The following is a 24,646-nucleotide window of genomic DNA, read 5'->3' on the forward strand; positions in this document are numbered from 1 at the left end:
TTTATCACAGGATATTGAATACAGTTCTCTGTGCTATACAGTAGGACCTTGTTGTTTATCCATTCTATGTATAATAGTTTGCATCCGCTAATCCCAAACTCCCAATCCATCCCTCCCCCACCACTCCTCCCCCTTGGCAACCACAAGTCTGTTCTCTATTTCTGTGAGTCTGTTTCTGTTTTGTAGATGTTTATTTGTGTTGTATTTTAGATTCCACATGTAAGTGATATCATATGGTATTTGTCTTTCTCTTTCTGACTTAACTTCACTTAGTATGATAATCTCTAGGTCCATCCATGTTGCTGCAAGTGGCATTATTTCATTCTTTTTTATGGCTGAGTAATATTCCATTGTATACATGTACCACATCTTCTTTATCCATTCATCCGTCAATGGACATTTAGGTTGCATCCATGTCTTGGCTACTGTGAATAGTGCTGCTATGAACATAGCGGTGCATGTATCTTTTTTTTTTTCTTAACATCTTTACTGGAGTATAATTGCTTTACAATGGTGTGTTAGTTTCTGCTTTATAACAAAGTGAATCAGCTATACATATACATATATCCCCATATCTCCTCCCTCTTGCATCTCCCTCCCACCCTCTCTATGCCACCCCTCTAGGTGGTCACAAAGCACCACGCAGGGGCCGTGCTAATCTTCTCTGTATCGTTCCAGTTTTAGTGTATGTGCTGCCGAAGCAAGCACTTTTAGAATTGTAGTTTTCTCTGGGTATATGCCCAGGAGTGGGATGGCTGGATCATATGGCAACTCTATTTTTAGTTTTGTGAGGATCCTCCATACTGTTTTCCATGTATGAATGGTAGCTTAATACATCTTATCTAGTTGGAAGACTAGACTGAGGCTAAAAGGAGTTGTTAATGTTTTGACAAAAAAATTTTTAAGGTCACGGAACAGTTTTAATTTCCCCCTGTTTAGGTCATTTAAATCACACTTAGTTTTCAAATAAAGACAATGATGAAATCATACTTCCATCTAAACATGATACAACTATCCTGCCTACAACCAAAACACACCAGCCCTTCTCAAAGAGAGGACGCTGAGTCTTTGGGCGATGTTTGCTTTTCTCCTTTGATATTCTGTAACCTAAATCCTGAAAATAAGCTTAGCTCTTATTGATAGGTCTTCCATTAGATGATAAGTGAATAGGAGAGGGAAGAAAACAAAACAATTTGGATAACATACATACAAACATATTCATAACAAAATAAGGAAGAGATACTCATAACTATTTGAATCCTCGTTTCTGCAATGTGGTCAGAGCTGGTCTTTAAAATTCCCTTCTTCCATTACTCATTCCTTATTTCCTTTGCCCTCAACAAGCCTCTTAGTTGGTCATGACTCTTTGCCTTCTGGAGTGAACCAAACCTTCATTCTTGAAAGGTCTAAGCCATTAACAGTCCTGCTTATGTTGAGTTGTTGTAGTTTTTCTTTGGCTTTATTCACAGGACATGGTAGAGATGCCATAAGGCAGCTCCTGTATTCCAGACATACTCTTCCTTGTTACCATTGTAGAGTAGCAATCCAACTTGCCCTTGGTAGTCAGGATCAATTGCCCCAGCCACTAGAGAAACCTCCTTATTTGCCTGTTAATTCTGAGTCATGGGGAGCCCAAGGTGGCTGGGTGGCAATTCAATATACTCATTGCCACATTGCCTAGTGGAATCATTCATTCCTCCCTTTAGAACTAAGACCTGTAGATCAGCAGAGCCTAAGGTCACAGGGGACAGGGAGCGAAAATGTTGCTAGTAGATCACTAGGCATAATAGGGAGAGGACCCACTCTTATTTCCACCCTTTGATTCCTGGCCCTGTGAACGCTGGCTACGAGAAAAGCAGCACCATCCGTTGGACGCTGATTTAGAGCATATACAGCGTGGAGGACATTGCTACAGCCCTGCAAGGTATTGCCACCTAGAGGGCCCTGTAATTGAGTCTTCAAAAGGCCAGTACAGGGACTTCCCTGGTGGCGCAGTGGTTAAGAATCCGCCTGCCAATGCAGGGGACACAGCTTCGAGCCCTGGTCCGAGAAGATCCCACATACCGCAGAGCAGCTAAGCCCGTGTGCAACAACTACTGAAGCCCGCGCGCCTAGAGCCCGTGATCCACAAGAGAAGCCACCGCAGTGAGAAGCCCTCGCACCGCAACGAAGAGTAGTCCCCGCTTGCTGCAACTAGAGAAAGCCTGCGCGCAGCAACAAAGACCCGACGCAGCCAAAAATAAATAAATAAATTTATTTTAAAAAAAGGCCAGTACACCATTCTATAAAGCCAGCTGCTCCAGGATAATGGGGAACATGATAAAACCAGTGAATTCCATGAGCATAGGCCGATTGCCAGATTTCGTTTGCCGTGAAGTGAGTTCCTTGATCAGAAGCAATACTATAAGTCCACGGATGGTAAATTTGGCAGAAGGACTGTGTTCAGGGACCTCCTTGCCATCAATTTTCCCATCGTGTTCTTTCTGAGTCCCTTATGACCCAGCTAACCACTGAGCATAGCCTGTGAATCAATATAGACTCATACCTCTGGCCATTTCATCTTCTAAGCAAGATGAATAATCAGGTGCACTGCTTGAAATTCTGCTCACTGGAAGGATTCCCTTTCATTACTGTCCTTCAGGGATGTCCTAGAAAGAGTCTGTACTGCTGTAGATGTTTACTTGGTGCAGAACCATGTGTAAACCAAGCCTGAGTTTTCTCTTCCTCAGTCAGCTGGTTGCCAGGAGCTCTGCAGGAGGCCGTGAGTGTGGGATGGGGGAGAGAAGGTAATGTAGCGGGAATAGGAGTCATGAGCATTTGGACCAGTTCCTCATGAAATTTACCTGTGCCCACTGGGCCTCTTCAAGTACAGTCTCGACGATACCACCTCCATTTCATAATGAGCACTGTGGTACTGCCTGCTCTTATGGCTTGGTAGGTCAGACAGTACCTAGTTCATGAAGGGCAGCTCAGATCACATGGTAATGGGGTAGCCTATGGTCAAGTGGCCAGCAGCAAGCCAAACGCTGTTTCCCAAAAAGAGTAATCACCCACAAAATCCTAAGGGTCTGTTCTATGATTCACCTGTGGGAACCTGCCAACGGCTCCGATCATCTCCAGCCGCCAGTGACACTCCAAGTGCCGTTGGATCTGCTGCATCATGTAGCCCAACTGGCAGAGCAGCGTACGCAGCAGCCTGGACCTGTTGCAGATCCTTCTCTTGTTCTGGTCCTACTCAAACTAGCAGCTTTGAAGGTTAATTGCTAAGTGGGCCCTAGTAGCATACCTAACTGAGGAATATGTTGCCTCCAAAATCCAAAAAGACTCACTAGACATTGTGCCTCTCTTTTGGTTGTAGGAGGTGACAAAAGCAACAATTCGTCCTTTACCCTAGAAGACATGCCTTGACATGTCCCACACCACTGGACACCTGGAGATGTCACTAAGGTGGGAGACTGCTGAATTTTTGTGGGGTTTATTTCCTACCCTCTGACACACAATTGTCTTATCAATGTCTAGAGTATTCGCTACTTTCTTTTATTTATTTATTTATTTATTCTTTGTTGTGGCACGTGGGCTTCTCTCTACTTGTGGTGTGTGGGCTCCAGAGCACGAAGGCTCTCTAGCTGTGGCATGCAGGCTCAGTAGTTGCGGCCCGGGGGCTTAATTGCCCCATGGCATGTGGGATCTTAGTTCCCTGACCAGGGACCCAACCCGCGTCCCCTGCATTAGAAGGCAGATTCTTAACCACTGGACCACCAGGGAAGTCCCTAGAGTATTTGTTACTTTCTGTTCACCAAGTCCAATCAGTACAACATCCATAATGGACCGGCATGATGTCTTGTGGAAGGAAAAGGCCATCAAGGATCTCGGGGACTAAATTATGACATAGGGCTGGAGAGTTGATACGTACCTGAGGAGGGATGATCAGGTATATTGCTTGCCTGTCCAGCTGAAAGGATACCACTTCTTGAGGTCTTTACTAAGATGTATTGAAAGAAAAGCATTTTCCTGGCTGATAGTTGCACACTAGGTTCCAGGATGTTATGGGCTGAATGCTTGTGTCCCTCTCAAATTCATGTGTTGAAATTCTAACCCCCAATGTGATGGTATTAGGAAGAGGGTACTTTAGGTCATGAGTGTGGAGCCCTCATGAATGGGATTAATGCCCTTATTAAAGAGACCCATGGGACTTCCCTGGTGGTCCAGTGGCTAAGACTGTGTGCTCCCAATGCAGGGGGCCTGGGTTTGATCCCTGGTCAGGGAACTAGATCCCTGCTAGGTTCAGGGAACTAGAACCTACTGCAACTAAGACCTGGTGAAGTCAAATAAATAAATAAACATTAAAAAAAACATTTGAAAAATAATAAAGAGACCCATGTGGGAACTCACTGGCGGTCCAGCAGTTAGGACTCCGCACTTCCACTGCAGGAGGCACAGGTTCGATCCCTGGTCAGGGAACTAAGATCCCACATGCCATGCAGCGTGGCCAAAAAAAAAAAAAGAGAGAGAGAGAGAGAGAGACCCATGTGAGGACAGAGCAAGAAGATGACCCACCCACGAACAAGGAAGTGGGCTCTCGCCAGATGCTGAATCTGCTTGATCTTGGACTTTTCAGCCTCCATAACTATGAGAAATAAGTGTTTGTTGTTTAAGCTACCCAGGCTGCGGTATTTTTGTTATAGCAGCCTGACTAGACTAAGACACAGGGGAGGTCTCAAGCAATGAGACCATATCTGGAACAGCAGCAGCAATGGAGTCAGCATCTGAATAAGTTTATGATAATCCACTGTCACTCTCCAAGATCCAACTATTTTCTGCACAGGACAAACGGGCAAGTTGAATGAAGATGTGGCGAGAATCACTCTTCCAGCACTTTTCAAGTCCTTCATGGTGGCAGTAATGCCTGCAGTCCCTCTGGGAAAGTGGAATTGCTCTTGGTTTACTAATTTTGCAGATACAGATGGTGCTAGTGGCTTCCATTTGGCCTTTCCTACCATAGTAGCCCTCACTCCACAGGTCAGGAAACAATGTGGGGATCCTGCCAGTAGCTGAGTATGTCTATTCCAATTATGCATTCCAGAACTGCAGAAACAGCCCCAGGTTGGATTTCAGCCACCACTGGGAAAACTATGAGTTGGACCTGAGCTAAAACTCCATTGATCTCCTCACCTCCATGAGCCCCTACCACAGTGGTGTTTTGGATCAGTTCAGAGCTAGCATCCAGTAATCCCTGGAAAATGTGATTATTTCCTTTTCCCCAGTGCACGGTCACTCTGGTAAACAGCCATAGGTCCCTTTTGGCAGCAGGGAATTCCCTGGTGGTCCAGTGGTTAGGACTCAGCGCTTTCACCGCCGGGGTCTGAGCGGGTTCGATCCCTGGTCGGGGAACTAAGATCCCACGTGCCATGCAGTGCGGCCAAAAAAAAAAATTCTTAGCTTGCAAGTTGTACAAAAACAGCAGAGGAGTGGATTTGGCCCATAGACACAGTTTGCCAATCCTTGCCTTGGCGATTTAGAATATACATCTTTAATTAATCTCCATCTGATTTCAAATAATATTATGCTACTTCACATAGAGGGAAAGAAACTTATAACAGTCTACTCACAATTCCTCCCTCCCATCTTTTGTATATTATTGTCATCTATTTTATTTTTGTATATGCTATAAATCCACATCGCTATTATTTTTGCTTTAGATACTCAATTATCTTTCAAGGTGATTAAAAGAGTCTAAACATGCCTTTTATATTTACTTTTTTTTTTTTTTTTGCGGTACGCGGGCCTCTCACGGTTGTGGTCTCTCCTGTTGCGGAGCACAGGCTCCGGACGCACAGGCTCAGCGGCCATGGCTTACGGGTCCAGCCGCTCTGCAGCATGTGGGATCCTCCCGGACCGGGGCACGAATCCGTGTCCGCTGCATCGGCAGGCGGACTCTCAATCACTGTGCCACCAGGGAAGCCCTATATTTACTTTTATTTTAACCATTTCTGGAGATCTTCATCTCTTTGTGTAGGTCCAAATGCCTATTCTGGTATCATAGTCTTCCACATGAAGAACTCCTTTATGATTTCTTATAGTATAGGTCTGCTGGTGATGAAATCTCTCAGCTTTTGTTTATCTGAAGAAGTCTTTACCTCACCTCATTTTTTAAAAATTATATACCGTAAAACTGACTTTTTTGCATACAGTTCTATGAGTTTTGAGATAAGTATAGGATTCTCTAACCACTACAAATGATATAGAATAGTTGTGCTTTCATTAAAAAAGAAAAAAAAAGCTTTTTATTTTGAAATAATTATAGACTCATAGGAAGTTGCAAACAATAGCATAGAAAGTCCTGTGTACCCTTCACCTAGATTCCCTCAGTGTTAACATCTTACATAACTATTGTACAACACCAAAACTTAACATTGTCAATTCAAGAAACTGACATTAATACAATACTGTTAATCAGACTTATTAACACCTTATTTACATTTCACAAGTTTTTATATGCACTCATTTATCGTGTGTGTGTGTGTGTGTGTAGCCATATGCAATTTTATGCCATGTGGGGATTCATGTTACTAGCACCTTCATCTTTGAAAGATATTCTTGCTGCAAATAGAATTCTGGGTTGATGTTTCTTCAGCACTTTAAAGATGTCAGTTCATTGTCTTGCTTGTATAGTTTGTATGGCTGTTAGCATCACTGACTCCATCTTGGGCCCGTTCAGTTCCTCCCGTCCTTCCACTGACCCTACGTTGGGCTGTACTGGGTAGTAACTCTCCTCTCTGTCATCAAGGGCTTTGTAGTTAATAGATAATGTTTAATGATCGTTAGGTCCAGGTGGCCTCTATGGTCTGTTAGTTCCCAAACAATGATGAAGACGTTTGCTGACGTATTCCCAGCACCCAGAAGACTAGCTACCTATTCATAAATCTTGACTTAGGAATGCATTCTGTGTTTCCAAGCACATAGCCCCGTACCCTAGGTTAACTATAAAATTGCCCCAATGGCCCCTCGGTGGTACGCAGTGCAGCTGTGAGTGCTTATGTGTCGCTGCCCGCCCTGTAAGTTATCCTTTAACAAACTGATCCATTGATTACATGAAGCTGCTTCCCTCATTTTTCAATCTCAAGATACCTTTTCAGTTCAGTGAGCACTTTTTGCTCCCTCTGTCCTCCAACGTAGTTTCTGATAAGACATCTGCTGTAATTCTTATCTTTGTTCCTTTGCGTGTATTAATGTATCTTTTTTTCCCTCTGTCTGCCTTCAGGATTTTCTCTTTATCTTTGATTTTCAGCAATTTGACTATGATGTTTCTAGGTGTTTTTTTCTTTTGTGTTCTTATTGGCGGGGGCATTATTTATCCCACTTGGTGTTCTCTGTGATTCTTACATCTATGGTTTGATGTCTTTCATCATTTTTGGAAAAGTCTCATCCACTATCTCTTCAAGTGTTTCTCCTGCCCATTTTCTCTCTTTCTTCCTTCTGGGATTCCAGTTACACATATATTCGATAATCTGATTTTGTTCCACAGCTCTTGGATGCTCTGTTCTGTTTCTTTGTTTTTTCACTTATTTTTCTCTTTGTGTTTCAGTTTGGATAATTTCTATTGAACTGTCTTCAAGTTTACCAATTCTTTCCTCAGTTTTGTTGAGTCTGGTGATGAGTCCATAGAAGGCGTTCTTCATTTCTGCTACCGTGGTTTTTTTTTTTATTTCTAGATTTTCTATTTGACCCATAACTTCCACCTCTGCTGAAATTCCCCATCTGTTTATGCACGTGGTCCCTCTTTTCCACTAGTGTTTCTAACATATAAATCATGATTGTTTAAAAGTCCCTGTCTAATAGTTTCAACAACTGCATCATTTCTGAGTCTGGTTTGGTTGACTCTTTGTCTCTTGACAATGGTTTTCTTGCCTTTTAGTGTTTTATAATTTTTGACCAAATTCTTGACATTGTGTGTAGAATGGTAGAGACTAAATGAAATGGTATTAATTCCTGGAAATGGGTATGTATCTTCTGCTAGACAATTAGTGTAAGAGCTTAAGTCAGTGTAGTCAGGAGCTGGTTTGGACTTTGCTGTTGCTATGGTTACCTTCATTGCACTACTGGCTTCCACTTTGTCTAGCATCATCTCAAACAGATGGGGACTGGGTTGCTGGAGGGTTTTTAATCAGTGCTCCTGGTCCACCCCTCAACTTTCCATCCCTTGGTTGGGTTGCTGTTGCTTGTTACTTGGTGCTTGCTAGCCTGGTGGAGGGGGGTGTGGTGTGTATCTTATCCTGGTCCAGCCTCAGTCTTTGGCAAACTGTATCCCTGGGCTTGGGGACGGGGCTTCCTCAGTGATCCTGCTCCTCTTCCCCACGGCAGCAAAACTCTGCCTTGTTATCTTTGGCAGATCCATATGGGAGAGTTTCCTGCCCCTCCCCAGTGATAGGAGCCTTGTAATGGTATTGGCATAGGATCCTGCTACAGGATGGTTTCCTGCCCCTCCCACTTTCCTCAGCTATGATAGGTTGTCATATGTGCCCTGCACGGGAGGGTTTGCTGCCTGTCCCCAGCAGCGTCATTCTACAGAGGGGAAGGGTCCTGATGAGGTTGAGACTTCCCACCTTCCCTGCAGCTGCAGCCACTTCCCTCCTCCAGGCCTGATGGAGGTCTGTGGAGAGAAACCTGCAAGAGGGTACAAACTCATGTTGTGTCTGAGATTTCTGGGGGTCCATAGATGGCCTGTAGCAACTTGTTACGCATTTTCCTGAATCCTTTACATGCTTGGCACTTAGTAAATGCACAATGCATACTTATTGTATATTCAGAGGAAATCATTGAACTTTTCTGAGTCTGTTTCTGCACTTATAAAATGGGGCTGATACAAAAAAAAAAAATGGGACTGAGAAGGCCCACCTCACATAGAGTTCATATGAGGTAATGGTTATGAAAGGGCTTTTAAGCGGAGAGTAGCAAGCACATAGACAGGATGATTGATCCTGGGGTCTCTGCTTGCTTAGCTGTGTAAAGGCTTGGAGGCAGTGAAGGCTGAGAAGTGCTGTGAGACCTGGACGGAGCGTGAGGAGGGTGTGGGTGGTGGGTGTGGTAAGGATACTTGTGGGAAAAGAGGATGCAAACTAAAAGGTAAGCTCCAGTTCAGACTGTGTGATTTAAATTCTGGCTCCCACAGTAAATCCCTGTGTCACCTGGGGCAAGTTGAATAACCACTTTGGGGCTCAGCTGCCTCATCTGTTATACGGGTTTTGAGATTTTTTTGTGGTAATTCAATTAATTAATACTTGTCAGGAGTTTAGAATAGTGCCTGGCATAAAGTACTTAATAAATATCAAGGGTTTTTGTTTTGTTTTATTAATTCACTCATCCATTCAACAAATACTTAGAACCTACTATGTGCTAGGCATTGTGCTAGGTGCTGAAAATACAGCATTGAATGAGATAGAGTTCTTGTTGTTAGCTATCAAGAAAAGCAGTCACCGGACAAGAAATCTCCATTGCAAAGAGCTTTCTAAACTTGAAAGTGCTGGGGGGGGGGGGGGGAGGGACTTCCCTGGTGGTCCGGTGGTAAAGAATCCTCCTTCCAATGCAGGGGACGGGGGTTCGATCCCTGGTTGGGGAACTAAGATCCCACATGCCGCAGGGCAACTAAGCCCACGTGCCACTACTACTGAGCTCACGCGCCTCAACTAGAGAGCCCGCGTGCTGCAAACTACAGAGCCCACGCGCTCTGGAACCCCGGCAACACAACTAGAGAGAGAAAAACCTGCACGCCACAACTAGAGAGAAGCCTGTGTGCCAAAACGAAGAGCCCGCACGGCAACGAAAGATCCTCCGTGCCTCAACGAAGACCCCGCCTGCCGCGACTAAGACCTGACGCAGCCAAAAATATAATAATAATAAAGAAAATTTAAAAAAAAAAAGAAAGCGCTGGTAAATATAAAAGTGTATCTCCGAGGAGGTAACCTTTGAGCTGAGGCTTGAAGAACAAGCCGGAATTTGCTAGATAAAGGGCAGGGAAGAGTGGGAATTCCCTGGTGGTGGTTAGGACACCTGGCTTTCACTGCTGGGGCCCAGGTTTGATCCCTGGTCGGGGAACTAAGATCCCGAAAGCCGTATGGTATGGTCAAAAAAAAGGGGGGAGCAGGGAAGAGTGTGACAGGCAAAGCAAACAGCAGGTGTAAAGACTGAATTAGGAAGACTCAAGCACCTGGAAGAAAGCCAGTGAGGCTGGAGCTCGGAGGGGGCGGGGGGAGGGAATGCCCATTGGCCTCGTCCTCAGGATTGGGCTTTATCTTAAGATCAATGGGAAGCTATTGGAGAGTATAAGCAGGGGAGTGACACGACCAGCTTTGGGGTTTTGTTTTGTTTTGTTTTGTTTTTTGCGGTACGCGGGCCTCTCACTGTTGTGGCCTCTTCCGTTGCGGAGCACAGGCTCCGGACGCGCAGGCTCAGCGGCCATGGCTCACGGACCTAGCCGCTCCGCGGCATGTGGGATCTTCCCAGACCGGGGCACGAACCCATGTCCCCTGCATCGGCAGGCGGACTCTCAACCACTGTGCCACCAGGGAAGGCCAGCTTTGAGTTTTTAAAAGCGGTTCTGCCAGCTGTGCCGAGAATAGATTGGAGGAGAGTTGGAGTCGAAGCAAGGAGACCAGTCAGGAAGCAGAGAAAAAGGGGGGCATGACACATCTAAGGCAGCAGGGAGTCTGCACTTGGACCTTGTGTACCATTTCCTTTTCCTTCCAGAGCACCAAGACAAAAACCTGGTTCTAGAGAGGGAGTTTGCTAGAAGTGCAAGCGAGCTGATTCTTGCTAGTTTTAAGATATGACCACCAGAGGGCGCAAAAACACTAAAGAGACTCGGGATCGGCCCTGATCCACCTCCCCAGGCTGAGTCCTGGGATTCAAAGGCAGCCTGAGGGCGTGCCCTCCCCTCGCCCAGTTAGATGGCTGACTCTAGGGCCCACAGGAGCCAGCCTCCAGTTCCTTTGTTAGAAAGCAGTGAACAAACTGAAGGAATCCTGGACTGGGAGCCTGAAAATGTGAGTTCAGTCCTTCCCCACAGCTCCCCGACTTGGGCAACTTGCCCCTGTTTTCCCTTCTGCCCCCTCATTTGGCCCAGGTCCCCGGCCCTCATTTCAGAGAGAAATGTAGGGGTTCAGAGCCTGGTGTTTGAGCCACCTGGGTTTAATCCCCATTCCAACCACAAACTAGCTAAATAACCTTGGTCAAGTGACTTCACCTGTCAAAGCCCCAGTTTCCATCTCTGTTAAGTGGGAATCCTGACACATCCCTTGCACTGTTGCAAATTATGAGATAATGTCTGTAAGTACTTAGCGCAGTGGCTGGCACATAATAATTGCTCAATATATGTTTATTATTCAGATGGAAATGTGACTCACATTCATTAAGTGCTTAGTTAGTATCCAGGACTGGGGTTTTACTAGTAATTCTTTTTGTGGCTTTTGGCAAGATTCCTTCCTTTTTCTGAGCCTCAGTTTCTCCAACAGAAAAACAGAGGGTTAGATCAGAGTGGATTCTCAGTAGGAGCCATTCCAGCCCTGACACTCCAGGCTGTTTCTCTTTCTCTCCCTCCTACCTCTCCCTGCTTCCTTCCTTTCTTCCATCTATCCATCATTTATTCATTCATTCAACAATTATTTATTGAGTATCTACTATATTCCAGATGCAGGAAACAAAACAGACCGACATCAAAGCAGGTGTCCATCACTGAGAGCTAGTCTGTTGGAAGCATGTTTGTTCTAAACCTTCTTTGTCCTCTCTTCCAGCAATCAATCTTGCAGGTTATTTCATGTTTAGAACAGGAAAAAATTGTGCCAAGAGTTTATTTCTGTGCATCCCTGTGTGGCTGTGTACACACACACATTTATATATAACATTTGCAGCAGCGTTGTCATAGTAACCGTTTTTTGGTGTCTCTGGGCATGAGGGCTGCCTGTGAGTGGAGGAGCTTTTATGGAGCACCCCCTGCATGCACTTTTGTGTGGCGAGAATTCCTGCTGGGAGAGTTCCCCAAGAGCCTTTGCCGGCCCTTTTGATCATTGCTGCCTACTTTTCTCATTGATCTTGTCGGATGTGAGTGAAATTGACTGGGGGAGTTGAATGTCAAGTTCAGTGACTGGCAGAGCAAGATCCTCCCCGGACATCTGACAATGAGTGGCGTGGATAGGTCAGCTTGGGCTTTTTGTCTTTTTAAACCCTTGATTTGGGAATGTTTAAGGCTTCGGGGAAGACTCGGATGAAAAGGCAAAAGCAGCCAGGGAATGTATTTTCAGAAACGACAGCTGCAGCAGCCGCTTTTGAACTTGGTAGGCAGTGCCAGAGCCGGGAGGGGCGGAGTGCCAGCAAGAGGGAGAGAAGGGACTCACTATTCACCACGCAGCCTGGCCCCATCCTGGGTGCTTGGCATACGTTATCTCCTGTAATCCTCGAATCCAGCCTGTGAGATAGACACGGTGGTTCTTAGCAGGAAACTGGGATGGAGAGGAAAAGGGGCCTAGCCAGGAAGTGGCAAAGGTGCGAGATTCAAACTCAGGCTGCAGGCTAACTCCAGTGCCAGGGTTCTACCCACTACTTGGGCCGCTGGACCACTCTGCAGCCAGGTTCCCCTCACTTCCGGGCCAGGAACTGGGGGGAGGGGCAGCCAGAAATGGCAGCCCAGAGATTCAAATCCTCACAAACGCCAAGTCACAGCAGCAGATCCAATCATGGGCCGCCATGAGATGAACGAATCAAATCTTATGCACGTATTACCTTCACTCTAAATACAGGAGCTGGCTTGTGTTTTGGTGTCGTGAGAGCTTCCCGTGTACCAGGCATTGTTTCACGTCTTTATTATTAGTCTGAGACCGATGCTATCTCGTCATTACTCTATTACAGATAAAGAGAGTGAGGTACAGAGAGGTTAAATGTCTTGCCCAAGATCACACAGCTAATGAGCTGAGATTTGATCCCAGGCAACCTGGTTCCCGCGCCTGAGCTCTTAACTGCTGTGCCTTTCTGGTCCATGAGTTAGAGTTCTGTGTGTGTGCAGTTCTAACGGAGCCATGTGGACGCTCCCCTCCCCAAAGAGCTTCCGCTATTTGAGAGATAAGAGTTAAGGGCTTCCCTGGTGGCGCACTGGTTGACAGTCCGCCTGCCGATGCAGGGGACGCGGGTTCGTGCCCTGGTCTGGGAAGATCCCACATGCCGCGGAGCGGCTGGGCCCGTGAGCCATGGCCGCGGAGCCTGTGCTCTGCAACGGGAGAGGCCACAACAATGAAAGGCCCGCGTACCGCAAAAAAAAAAAAAAAAAAAAGAAGCGTTAAAGGGAGAGGGAAGAGGATACTCTTTTATTGATGATCTCCTATGTGTCCAGTACTGAGCTAGGCCTTTCTACCTCACAACTTTGCTGGAACATTAGAACTACTATAATCCCCTTCATACAGATGAGAGGAATAAAGGTCCAGCAAGGTGAAGTGATGGGCTAAGGTTTTAGAACTGGGATTCGAGCGAAGACCTGCATTTTCCAAAACCCAAGCCCTACGCTGCAGAAGTCAAACAGCACTGCCCTGGGCCTTTCTCCCACGTTTCTCAGCTATGGTGCCAAAGAGGTGTTCAGGTGTTCTCCTGAGAGCAGGGAAGGCTCCTCTAGAAACCCTTGTACGGCAGAGGACCCTGACCTGCCCAAATCGAGGTGCTCCCCCAAATCTGCCAGAGTAGGGTTACACTCAGTAACTCAACCAGCATACATCCCACAACTACTTACGGAGCGCCGTCTAGTGCCAGGCTCTGGGCATGTAGCAATGAAAGCGCGTCATAGTCCCTGCCATTGGGAGCTTACTTTCTAGCAGGGAACAGCCATGATACAAGTTAAGTACCTGTGTGAGAAGTGCAGGGAGCTGTGGGTGTGAATAAGAGACTACTGGACCTGGGTTGATAACTGATGTGGGTGTTTTATGTTTATTTAAGGGGTACCTTCCCAACACTTTGGCTTGAGAAGGTCAAAGATATCACTTAGGGCTTCCTTGGTGGTGCAGTGGTTGAGAGTCCTCCTGCCGATGCAGGGGACATGGGTTCGTGCCCCGGTCCAGGAAGATCCCACATGCTGCGGAGCGGCTAGGCCCGTGAGCCATGGCCGCTGAGCCTGCGCGTCCGGAGCCTGTCCTCCGCAACGGGAGAGGCCACATCAGTGAGAGGCCCGCATACCGAAAAAAAAAAAAAAAAAAAGATATCACTTAGTGCTTTTGGCCAAAGCCAAAAGCCGGCCACACTGCAGCATGAAATGAAAGAGGCTTCTATTTTCTTCATGTTCAGAAATCAGGTTGTGATACTTATCCTCAGGCCATTTCCAGCTTCATAGAAAAGATAAATAAGCTAACGTCTGTTGAGTATTTATAATGTGCCAGGTACTAGGCTACATTGAAGTCCCTTATGCACACAGTGTGATAGAATCACAAGAAAATATCCCAGCACAAAAGTAGCAGAAGGTGGGGATGGATTAAATTTGTCTGGGAAGGAGGGAGAATCAAGGAAAATTTGTCCCATAAGATGATACTTGAGCTGGGTTTTGAAGGATAAATAGGAGCTCGCTAGGCAATCCAGGAGCAGGAGACACTTCAGGTGGAGGAAACAGCATCTGGAAAGATTGGGAGACATGAAAGTGTATGGCCATTCAGGGGGCATGTGGTGGGAACTGAGGGTGCAGAGATTGCTAAGAGCCAGATGCAAAAGGGCCTTAGGCACCTGGCTGAGGAACCTGGCCTCTATCTAATCCCCACTTTCCCTGCATGAGGGTGAAATCCAAAAACCTTCTTCAACTTCTCTGTTCAAGTGGAAGAAAAGGCGTGTGACAAGGGTGGAGGGGAAAAAGCATGATTGCCAAATTTGGGAAGCTGAAAAATGTTCATCTGCAGAATTAATTCTAAATCGCTGCTATTTTCATACTCATGCTGGTGGGAAAGGCAGAGCATAGCAACGCGCCTCAGCCTTTTTCCAGGTGTCTGGAGTGCTGGCAGGCCAGGCCAGGCCAGGCTGGCAGGCCGGCTCCCACGGAGATCACTGGAGCCAGCCTGATGCTGGGAGCCAGCTGTGGGCATCTGGAAATCCAGCTTCCTCTTCTAGTCATTAGATGGGGGGAAATTGGAATCCAGGATTTTCCCAAGGCAGTAAACTTGGCAGGATGATTAAATGGCATTAGGCTTGACAAGGGCCAGGGCAAGGCTGGACCACCCAGGTGGACCACCCAGGTGGCCAGAAGGATGTGGTTTCCAGATTCAAGATGGGATATGTGGGTGACTGTGCGAAGTCCCTTGGTTTAGAGAGTGCTGGAGGCCTGCTGGGCAGGTATTAGAGACCTTTCCCTGGGCCAGACCCAGTGGCCATGCAGGTTGATCTCAGGAACAGGGCAGCTCAGCAGATCTGGTATGTAGGGGGTTCTGCTAATAAGATGTGGAAGCAGTAAGATCATGCGCTGCCTTGCCCCCGGCCGAGCAGCCACCTCCTGACCATGTTGGGTGACAGCCAGACAAGGGAGGAGAGAAGGCCCTGTTATGATTCACTTCCTATGTGCGGGTAGTATTGGTACCCAGATCTCCACTGGGGTGTAATGAGAATTAAATGAGTTAATACATGTAAAGAGCTTTGCCCAATGCCTGACACATAGTGAGTGTTCAGTAAATGTTAGCTGTTACTGTTTTTATCTTCTAGACACACTAATGGTTTTTTTCCACTTGCTACCTTACTTAATCCTCAAAACAGCTCTAGGAGGTAGGAATTAATAGGTTAAAAAAAAGTTTGCTTTTTACAGTTGAGAAAACTGAGGTACAATGGGGGGTTATGTAACTCACTCAAGGACACATAGTGAAAAGTGGCAGAGCTGGAGGGAACCTCTACAACTCAACAACAATAATCCCCCTGCCCAATTCAAACATGGGCAAAGGACTTGAATAGACATTTCTCTGAAGAAGAAGACATCAAATGGTCAGTAAGCACCTGAAAAGATGCTCACTAGGGAAATACAAATCAAAACCACAATGCAATTCCACGTCACACCTATTAGGTGGGTTATTATAAAAAAAAGAAAGAAAAAAGAAAACAAGTGTTGGTGAGAATGTGGGGAAATTGGAACCCTTGTGCATTGCTGGTGGGATATAAAGTGGTGCAGCCATTGTGGATAAACAGTATGATGGTTCTGCAAAAAATTAAACATAGAATTACCATATGATCCAGCAATTCCACTTCTAAGCATGTACTCCAAAGAATTGAAAGCTGGTACTTGTGAACAGATACTTGTACACCGCTGTTCACAGCACCATTAGTCACAATAGCCAAAAGGTGGAAACAATTCAAATGTCCACTGATACATGAATGGATAAACAAAATGTGGTATATCCATTCAATGGGTTATTATTCAGCCTTGAAAAGGAATTACATTTTTGACACATGCTACACAAGGTGAACCTTAAAAATATTAAGTAGCCAGACACATAAGTATTGTATGATTCCATTTATATGTGGTACCGAGAGTAGTCAAATTCATAGAGACAAAAAGTAGAATGGTGGTTGCTAGGGGCTGGAGGGAGGGGAGAATGGGGAGTTATTGTTCAATGGGTACAGAGTTTTAGTTTGGGATGTCAAAAAAGTTCTGGAGATGCACAATGTAATGACTGCACAACAGTGTGATTGCCCTGAATTGTACACTTAAAAAGAATTTTATGTTGTATCTTACAATAATAATAATAATAATAATAATAAAGAGTTGAAAGAAAGATAAGTGGCAGAATTGGGATCAGGACCAGGTCTCTTTGTCCCCCAGGCTCCTTGGGATGGTTCCCTGGGCCCACTTTCTCCTTTCTAGGAAAATGCACTCCAGTTTTGTTCAAAACTGACTGGTAGAGAGAAAAGCAGTGTCTTGAGGATGATGGGCACACCCAATCGGAATTAGTTCAAGGCATTTGCAAGTGATGTTCAACTTGAAGGACAGGCTAATTCTGAATTCTGTACGAGCCAGGTCAGAGAGCAGAAGGCTGAAGAGTCAGAGGTGGTACCCGTGCGCCGTCCTCTCGTTCTCCTCCCACCTCCACCACCCGCGCCCGCACAGCGGCCGTCATTTTGTGTCAGTCAGTCCACAAATATCTACTGGGCCCTCCAGTACACCACGAGACAGCTCTCAGCCACCAGCTGAGTATCCTACAATTTAACTCAACTCTGACACCATCTACCTGGAGAGAGCTTCAAATCCCACGGCTCATTTATAAGGGATGGTCTGGGAAGGCCTCTCTGATAAGGTGAGGTTAAGGGCTCAGTCCTACAGGGGTGCCCCACCCCACCCCCCTGCTTCACATGACAGTCGCAAGCCCAGACTGTTACCTGTGCTTCTGATCCACTGGCTAGAGATTGGAGGTTCCCATGACCCCCCTCCTTGGGTTCAATTAATTTGCTAGGGCAGAGCACAGAACTAAGACAAACATTTTACTTACTGGATCACCGGTTTATTATAAAAGGATATAACTCAGGAACAGCATAGGGCAAAGAATGGGGAAAGGGGTGTGAAGCTTCCATGGCCTCTCTCAGCACCTCCATGCGTTCATCAACGTGGAAGCCCTCGGAACCTTGTCCTTTTGCGTCTTTACGGAGGCCTCACCACAGAGGCTTAACTGATTAAATCATTGGCCACTGGTGATTGAACTCAGTCTCCAGCCCTCTCCCCTTCCCAGAGGTCAGGGGGTGGGATTGAGATTTCCAACCCTCTAATCACAATGTTGTTTCCCCTGGCAACCAGCCCCTCCTACTTAGGTGACCTAGGGCTTTCCAAAAGTCACTTCATTAACATAACAAGTGACACCTGATTGCTTTCTTTGCTTAGGCAATTCTAAGGGTTTTAGGAGCTCTACACCAGGATTGGGATGAAGATCAAATATATATTTCTTATTATAAATCACAATATCACAAGCACACAATACATGTCAGGCACCATTCTAGGGCCTGGAGATACAGCAATGAACAAAACAGACAGAATCCCTACTCCGGTAGGGCTAACATTCTAATGGGGAGGGATAGATAGTAAACTCATGAATATGTAAATATGTCACTGGTTAGATGGTGATGAGTGTAATGAAGGAAATTAAAGTAGGTTAGGGTAGCCTGGGGCTGGGGGTGGGTTGCTAACTTATAAGGGATGATCAGGGAAGGCCTCTCTGATAAGGTGACATTTGAGCAGGGACGTGAAGGAAGTGAGGGAATGAGCAGTGCAGATATCTCAAGGACAGGAAACAGAAAGTGCAAAGGCCCTGAGGCAGGGAGTATATAAAAAGGAACATTGTAAAGGCCAGTGCACTAGAAGAGGAGAGTAGCAGAGAAGCTCTGAGATGTAAAGGTGGGGGTGGGAGATGGAGATCACGTAGGGCCTCGTAGGTCATTGAACAGATTTTGGTTTTTATTCCAACTCAGAAGTGAGGACAGTGGAGGGCTCTGAGCAGAGAACGTGACATGACCTCAACTTTTCTTTTCTTTTCTTTTTAAGATTTAATTTATTTTTGGCTGCGTTGTATCTTCACTGTTGCACGCGGGCTTTCTCTAGTTGCGGCGAGCAGGGGCTACTCTTCGTTGCGGTGTGTGGGCTTCTCATTGCGGTGGCTTCTTTTGGTGCGGAGCACAGGCTCTAGGCGCGCAGGCTTCAGTAGTTGTGGCACACGGGCTGAGTAGTTGTGGCTTGAGGGCTCTAGAGCGCAGGCTCAGCAGTTGTGGCGCATGGGCTTAGTTACTCCGTGGCATGTGGGATCTTCCCGGGCCAGGGATCGAACCTGTGTCCCCTGCATTGGCAGGCGGATCCTTAACCACTGCACAACCAGGGAAGTCCTTAATTTTTTCATGTAAATAATTATGGGGATTATTTAACTTGTAGGCCCAGTTACCTATCTCTCTTCCAGTCCTTGCTAGGGGCCCAGAAGAGTGCCTGGTACATAGCTGTCACTCAGTAAATGCTTGTTTAATAAGTCCTGAAGACTGGTTGTGATTCCAGAGGCACACGGGGAGGAATGACCGACACTTGAAGTGGGAAAAGACTGGGGGTGGGGGGATAGGGGGATCCAACTTCTAAATGAGAGGATGGTATCAGATTTGAGAAACACCTTGGTCCAGCAGTGAAAAGAGGTCATGAGTTTCAGTCCAGGTTGTGCTGCTTACTTGCTGTTTGACCTTGAGAAAAAGCCTTTCTTATATCTGGGCTCTACCCCTAAAACCAGGACACTGGGTAAGGTGATCCCCTAAGGCACCTTCAGTCCTGACTAGACTCTATTACAACACTTCAAAAAAAATGTGGTAAATACAAATAACATAAAATTTACTGTCTTCACCATTCTATGATAATATTCTTTGTTCCCTCTTGCATCCTGGTGAAGCTGAAACATCTGCTGCCGCAGTGCTGGCGGGGGCTGTGGTCCCCTCCAGGAACAGCTGAGAAATGAAGACCGTTACACACACCGTGGGCAAAGAGGTAGGACGACTTGGCCCCAGAAGTGGGAGTGGAAGTGGCAGCAAACTTTGCCTTGGAGGCAAGAGGGGAAGGCATGAAGCTTTGTTGAGGTACCTACCATGCCCTAGGCCCTGGCGATGCTCTCTACAGACCAGCTCCTTTAGGTCTTGCTTTAATCCTTTAGAGGCAGACCTCCTGTTTTTATTTTGCAAATGGCCCAGAGAAGTTAGGAAACTTGCTTAGGGTTGATTGGCTAGTCTGTAAGGTTAGAGTCCAGATCTATCTGAAAGTTTACAACCTTTGAAAGGAACTACCACCCTTACACGGCATCCTACCACTGGGCCCTGGGACGCTGGGCAGGGCCTGCTGGCACAGCTCTTTACTGAAGAACATACGTGGCCAATTATGAACGGGCCTGCAGTATAAGGAATGGGAGAAAATATTTCTTTACTGTTCCCATTGGGCTTTCCCTCCTTCCATTCATGTCCATTTCAAATGGGTGCCAGGTAGTTGCTCTTTCTTTGGTCTTTCTTCCTCCTCCTCCTCCTTCTTTTTTAAAAGTTCTTGGCCTCCCATCTCTATGTCTTAACTGCCTAGGGTCTAGATCTTGGGTCAGCAAGTTCCATGCCCAGCTCTATCTTGTCAGGCCTTGGTGGAGGTTTGCATGTCTCAGAGCGGAGCACCTAATAACATACAAACCTTCTGTGGCTACTGAAGATGGCTTCTGTTGTGCTAAAAGGCCAGTCCCCTCCAGGAGAAAAAAAAAAAATGAAAGGGCCAGAGAGCTCCAGCTTGCGACAGTACTTTCAAAAGTTTTCAATTAAGAAATTAAGGGGTCCCCCTGAGCCCAATCTTCAGTTCACTCAGAGAAACAGCACAGTGACCCCACATGATAACAAATAAGCAAAGCTCCGTCACCCAGCCACGAGGAGATGCATAAACCAAGTCTTCACCTGTCTGCTGGCTCTCTGAATGAGGATGGAGAGGTATTTTGATTCCGGGAGGAAATGCAGGTCTCTGTTGGGGGTAGCGTGGTGGGCTCTGGGAACAGTGGCTGGCTGGTCAAAAATTCAAGACTCCTCCTGTGAGCCAGCACTGCCTGCTCCAGGAAGTTCTCACCCTTTTCGCTCCCTGTGCAGTGAGGCCCAGCCTAGGCTCTGCAGTAGCCAGGGCTTCTCCAGGGTAACCTGAAAATCCTCTGGCCGTTCACAATTATTCTGTCCTTTAGCAAGCTCACATCCTTTTTATTGAGTGCTAGATATCAACGATATTTTAAATGACTAGGTAATGTTCCTATGTAAATGAATAATAGTAGCTAAAATGTATCCAACTATGACAATGAGCAAGGGACTGGACTTTGTTGTCTTATTTCTCATGATAAGAGGTGGAGTCTCCATTTTACAGATGAGAAAACTGAGGCTTGAGAGGTTATGTGATTTCTCCAAGGTCATACAATTAATCAATGGCAGGGCTGAGAATCAAATTCAGGTAATCTGATTCCAACAGCTGTACTCTTTATTGCTCAGCACTGAGCTTTAAGCATCTACTTGGGAGCCTAGAGAAGGGGAGCCTAGCTCAGCCTGGGGAGCGAGGAAAGGGTGCCCAGAGGAGGCGAGGCCTAAGCCAAGCCTTGAGGCAGGAGCAGGCATAAGCCAACGGGCTGAGAAGGGAGAGGATGGTTTGGGGTCGTAGTCCACATACAGACACCAGGGAGAGGAAGAGAATGGCTTTGTCTGCAGTGGAGCAAAGTGGCTGCAGTTCTGGATCTGAGGTGGAGAGTGGCAGGATGGAAGCGGAGTCCAGATCCTGAAGGGCCTTGAATTTAGACTGGATCCTGAAGGCAATGGGGGAGCCATGGAGGCTCTCAGCAGGCAAGTTCACAAAATCAGCTTCGCTTGTTGACAGTGCCTCTGGCCAGCGTGGGGAGGTTCGTCTGTGGAAGGCAATGGTGGCAAATCAGAACTGGAGTCAGATGCCTGGGTTTGAATGCCAGCATTTCCACTTGAAAGTTATACAAGTTGCTTCTTCATATCTTTAAGCCTCAGTTTATTTGTGAATGGGATATAATAATACCTTGCAGAGTTGTTGAGGTGAGTAAGAGTGAATCTAAGCAGAATGTTTAGCAGAGCTGTACCCTGGCACCCAGGAGGTGTTCAATAAATATTAGCTTCTCTGTGCCGGACGGGAGGTGTTGAGCAGGGCTATGATTGGGATGAAAGGAGAGCGCTCTACCTTTCTGACCTTGCTCCCTATAAGCCTTCCGCATTGATTGCCTGGGGCCAGAATCTTATCAGGGACTTTTACATTATTTTGCCCAAGGTCTATCTGTTTCAAGAGAGATAATGCTCATAAAGTGCTTAGCAAAGACCAGACACACAGTAATCACCCGATGCTTGTAGCTATTAAGTTAGGAAATGAAACTAGCTCAGAAAAGAATAACAGTTAAGCAATGATCAGTCTGTTATCACCCTAGTATACATGGGAAGCCAAATTCTTTCCTGGGAGCAGGTTTCCCTTGGGATAAGGAAGTCTGAGATCTGGAACATAGAAGGAGAATCTGGGGAACTGCAGGACCACTTGGGAATTTTTCCTGGAGCCAGTCACGTCTAGAGAAGAGCAGAAAAATCCAATCCCAGGTAAACAGGTGTTACAAATCCAAATGGCTTAGGATTCCAGAGTATGAAGTGGCTCCTGCCTTCCAGTCTGGAGATGGGGGATTATGCTTCCTTTTCTACACCAGGAGCTGTGAAACCCTCTCCGGAAAGATGCAGTTGTGGTATCACCCTCCAGATGCTTCTTCCCAGAGGGAGCTTTTGGAGGTCCCAGGGACTGTCAAGAATTAAGCAACCACGATGTGTAGAGCTTTATGTGAATTGAAAAAAAAAAAGGCAGTGTGAGGCAGTATAGCAGGAGGTAGAACCCAGCTCTAATTTTGTCTCTGCCAACTACACTCTCCATGTGACCTTGGCAAAGTCTCTTGCCCGTTTCGAGCCTCAATTTTTTCAGCTTCTTCTGTGTGTGATGGTATTGAGCCTCCCTGTGCCTCAGTCTCTACAACTGTGAAATGATTACCACCTCTTTCACAGGACTGTGTGAGATAATGAACTGCTCAGTGCCTGGTTACAGTTATTACCTGGCTTGCTCCCTGATCTCTGCAATTCTTTTCCCCTCAATGATCCTGTGCTTGGACAAGACCCCAACTGGGGGTGGAGTGTGTGGGCAGGGGGTGGGGGGGTGTTGGCTGGTCCTGCTGGGGAGAAAAGGAGCTTATCACCAAGTGTTACGCCCGCATAGGACACCGGGAAGCCGACCACTGTCTGCTGGTCAAAAGGCGCTCCAGTCTCCGGGCAGGCCTTGGAAGAATCCGTCCACAGATCCCCAAGTTAAGGCTGCTGATTAGATAAGGAGGGTCGGATCAGGTCCCCAGGCAACTTGGGAAGCGGCAAGGTTTATTCGGACGAATGAACCTGGATTTCAGATGCAGGTTTGTCCCTGTCCTTTCCTGGCTGGATGACCTTGGGCCGGTCACTTTCCCTCTCTCAGACTCAGCGTGCTCTGGAAATGGAGCTCCTCATCCCGCTCACCTCTGGGTGGACAAGGGCGAAATGTAGACACAATGGACGGGAACTGCGTTAAGGGTCGGCGAGTGCTATTTGTTATGCTAATAGGTCCACCCGGTGGGCTCCTATCCAGCGGTTTCACTCCGGTTAAGCAGTTCCTCCCACCGTAACCGAGGTTTCTCGCCTCACTGCCTCCCGCCCCTACGGACAGGGCTCTGCGGACCGCAGGCTCCAGGGCCGTTACCATTGTTCTTCGAGGCTGGGCGGCAGAGGAGGGATCTCGCAGACCAGACCTCGCCTTTGGTCTCTCCTTCCGCCCCGCACCCCAGCCGCAGCGAGCCTGGAAGCCCCTCTAGCCGATCTTTCCCGAGCAAGCGAGTCCTCCCCGGAGAACTGCCGAACGGCGGCCGAAGGCGCCCCCGAGTGTTTCCGAAGAACCCCGACCTCTCGCAGTCTCCGGAAAGAGCCGAAGGAGCTTCTCACCCTCGGCCTCCCGAACTACTCCGAAAAGGCCCGAAGTTTTCCGAGCGGCCGTCCTGCCGGACTGCTGGAGGCGGCCGCAGCGCCATGTTGGATGCTCTGCTTGTTGAGTGAAGAAAATCCGCCGGCATCGCCTGAGCCCCGCTACCGAGAAGGGCGCCGCTTCCCCCGGGGAGGGGGATAAAGACCCCCTGCCGCCGGCCCATGAGGATATTGCCGTGAAAGGTCCGGTCTCTCCGCCTCCTGCCCCCGCCGGGTCCGGCCCCCCCCCTGGGGTCGCGTTGTCACGGAGACCGGCAGCCGGTGGTGCTGGCCCGCGGGGCGGCTGCTGCTGCCGGCGGCGGCGGCGGCGGCGGCGGCGGCGGCGGCGGCGGCGGCGGCGGGCGTGTGTGACCGGCCCCGGCTCCCTCCTCCTCCTCCTCCCAGCCTCCCCCCGGCCCCCCGCTCCCGCCGCCTCCCCGGGTCTGCCCCCATCCCGCCCCCCCGCTGCCCCCGGCCCCTGCACCCCGGCGCGCCCGGTCCCGCTCTGGGGGGGTTGGTGGCTTCGCTTTGCCATGAGTTTACCGCAGAAACCGGCTCTGAAATCAGGCTCAGCGGCTGCAGCAGGAACCGGACCCGGCACCGGAGCGGCGGCGGCGGCGGCGGCGGCGGCGGCGGCGGCAGCAGCAGCGGTACCGCCTCCTCACCCGGCGGCGGCGGCGGCGGCAGCGGCAGCGGCGGCAGCGGCCCCTCCTCACCCGAACATCAGGGCCCTCCAGACCCAGGCGCCCCAACAGTATCCTTTTCACCTTCCTGCCGGCCCTTCGGCTCTCTTCGCTGCAGACCAGGGGGGCTGTGGCCCCTCCGGGGACTCTCCTGCCGGCAGCTACTGCCCACAGGGAAGGGGCTGCTCCTCCAGGCCACGCACCCGGCTTGGCCGGAGCTTTTGGGGTGCCCCGGCAGCAGCACTACGGGGCACCCCGGGACCCTCTGCACTACTGCGAAAAGTAGCTCCATCGGCCTTGCTTCTGCAGCCCTTCCCTTTTGGAGCTGGGGGACCCTTCCCCCCCTCGCCTCTCCTCCCCTAAACCCTACCTCCCCCCCCTTATTAGGCCGAATTTGCTGGTGCCTGTGACCAGCCCCGCAGGGAAGGCTT

At 48.0% G+C, this 24,646-nt stretch overlaps 1 protein-coding gene, 1 long non-coding RNA gene and 1 pseudogene across 3 annotated transcripts in view; 1 reads left to right on the top strand and 2 right to left on the bottom strand.

The window, feature by feature from the left end:
* Positions 1–640: 640 nt before the first annotated feature.
* Positions 641–708, bottom strand: LOC117309755 (U6 spliceosomal RNA; annotated as a pseudogene).
* A 17,660-nt stretch (positions 709–18,368) lies between these two features.
* On the bottom strand, positions 18,369–24,152 carry LOC141276938 (uncharacterized). The gene is made up of 2 exons (XR_012327349.1): positions 24,076–24,152; positions 18,369–22,333 (listed from the first exon to the last, which is right to left on the bottom strand). It is a non-coding gene; the product is annotated as an uncharacterized lncRNA (long non-coding RNA).
* A 10-nt stretch (positions 24,153–24,162) lies between these two features.
* The window catches only part of EIF4G3 (eukaryotic translation initiation factor 4 gamma 3), a 367,975-nt gene continuing 367,491 nt past the window's right edge, over positions 24,163–24,646 (top strand). For both annotated transcript variants that reach the window (XM_033841819.2, XM_033841846.2), the window contains exon 1: positions 24,163–24,286. The gene's annotated coding sequence lies outside the window, so the exon portion shown is untranslated. The remainder of the gene's footprint in view (positions 24,287–24,646) is intronic.

Source organism: Tursiops truncatus, chromosome 1 (assembly GCF_011762595.2).
Source record: "Tursiops truncatus isolate mTurTru1 chromosome 1, mTurTru1.mat.Y, whole genome shotgun sequence".
Lineage (NCBI taxonomy): Eukaryota > Metazoa > Chordata > Mammalia > Artiodactyla > Delphinidae > Tursiops > Tursiops truncatus.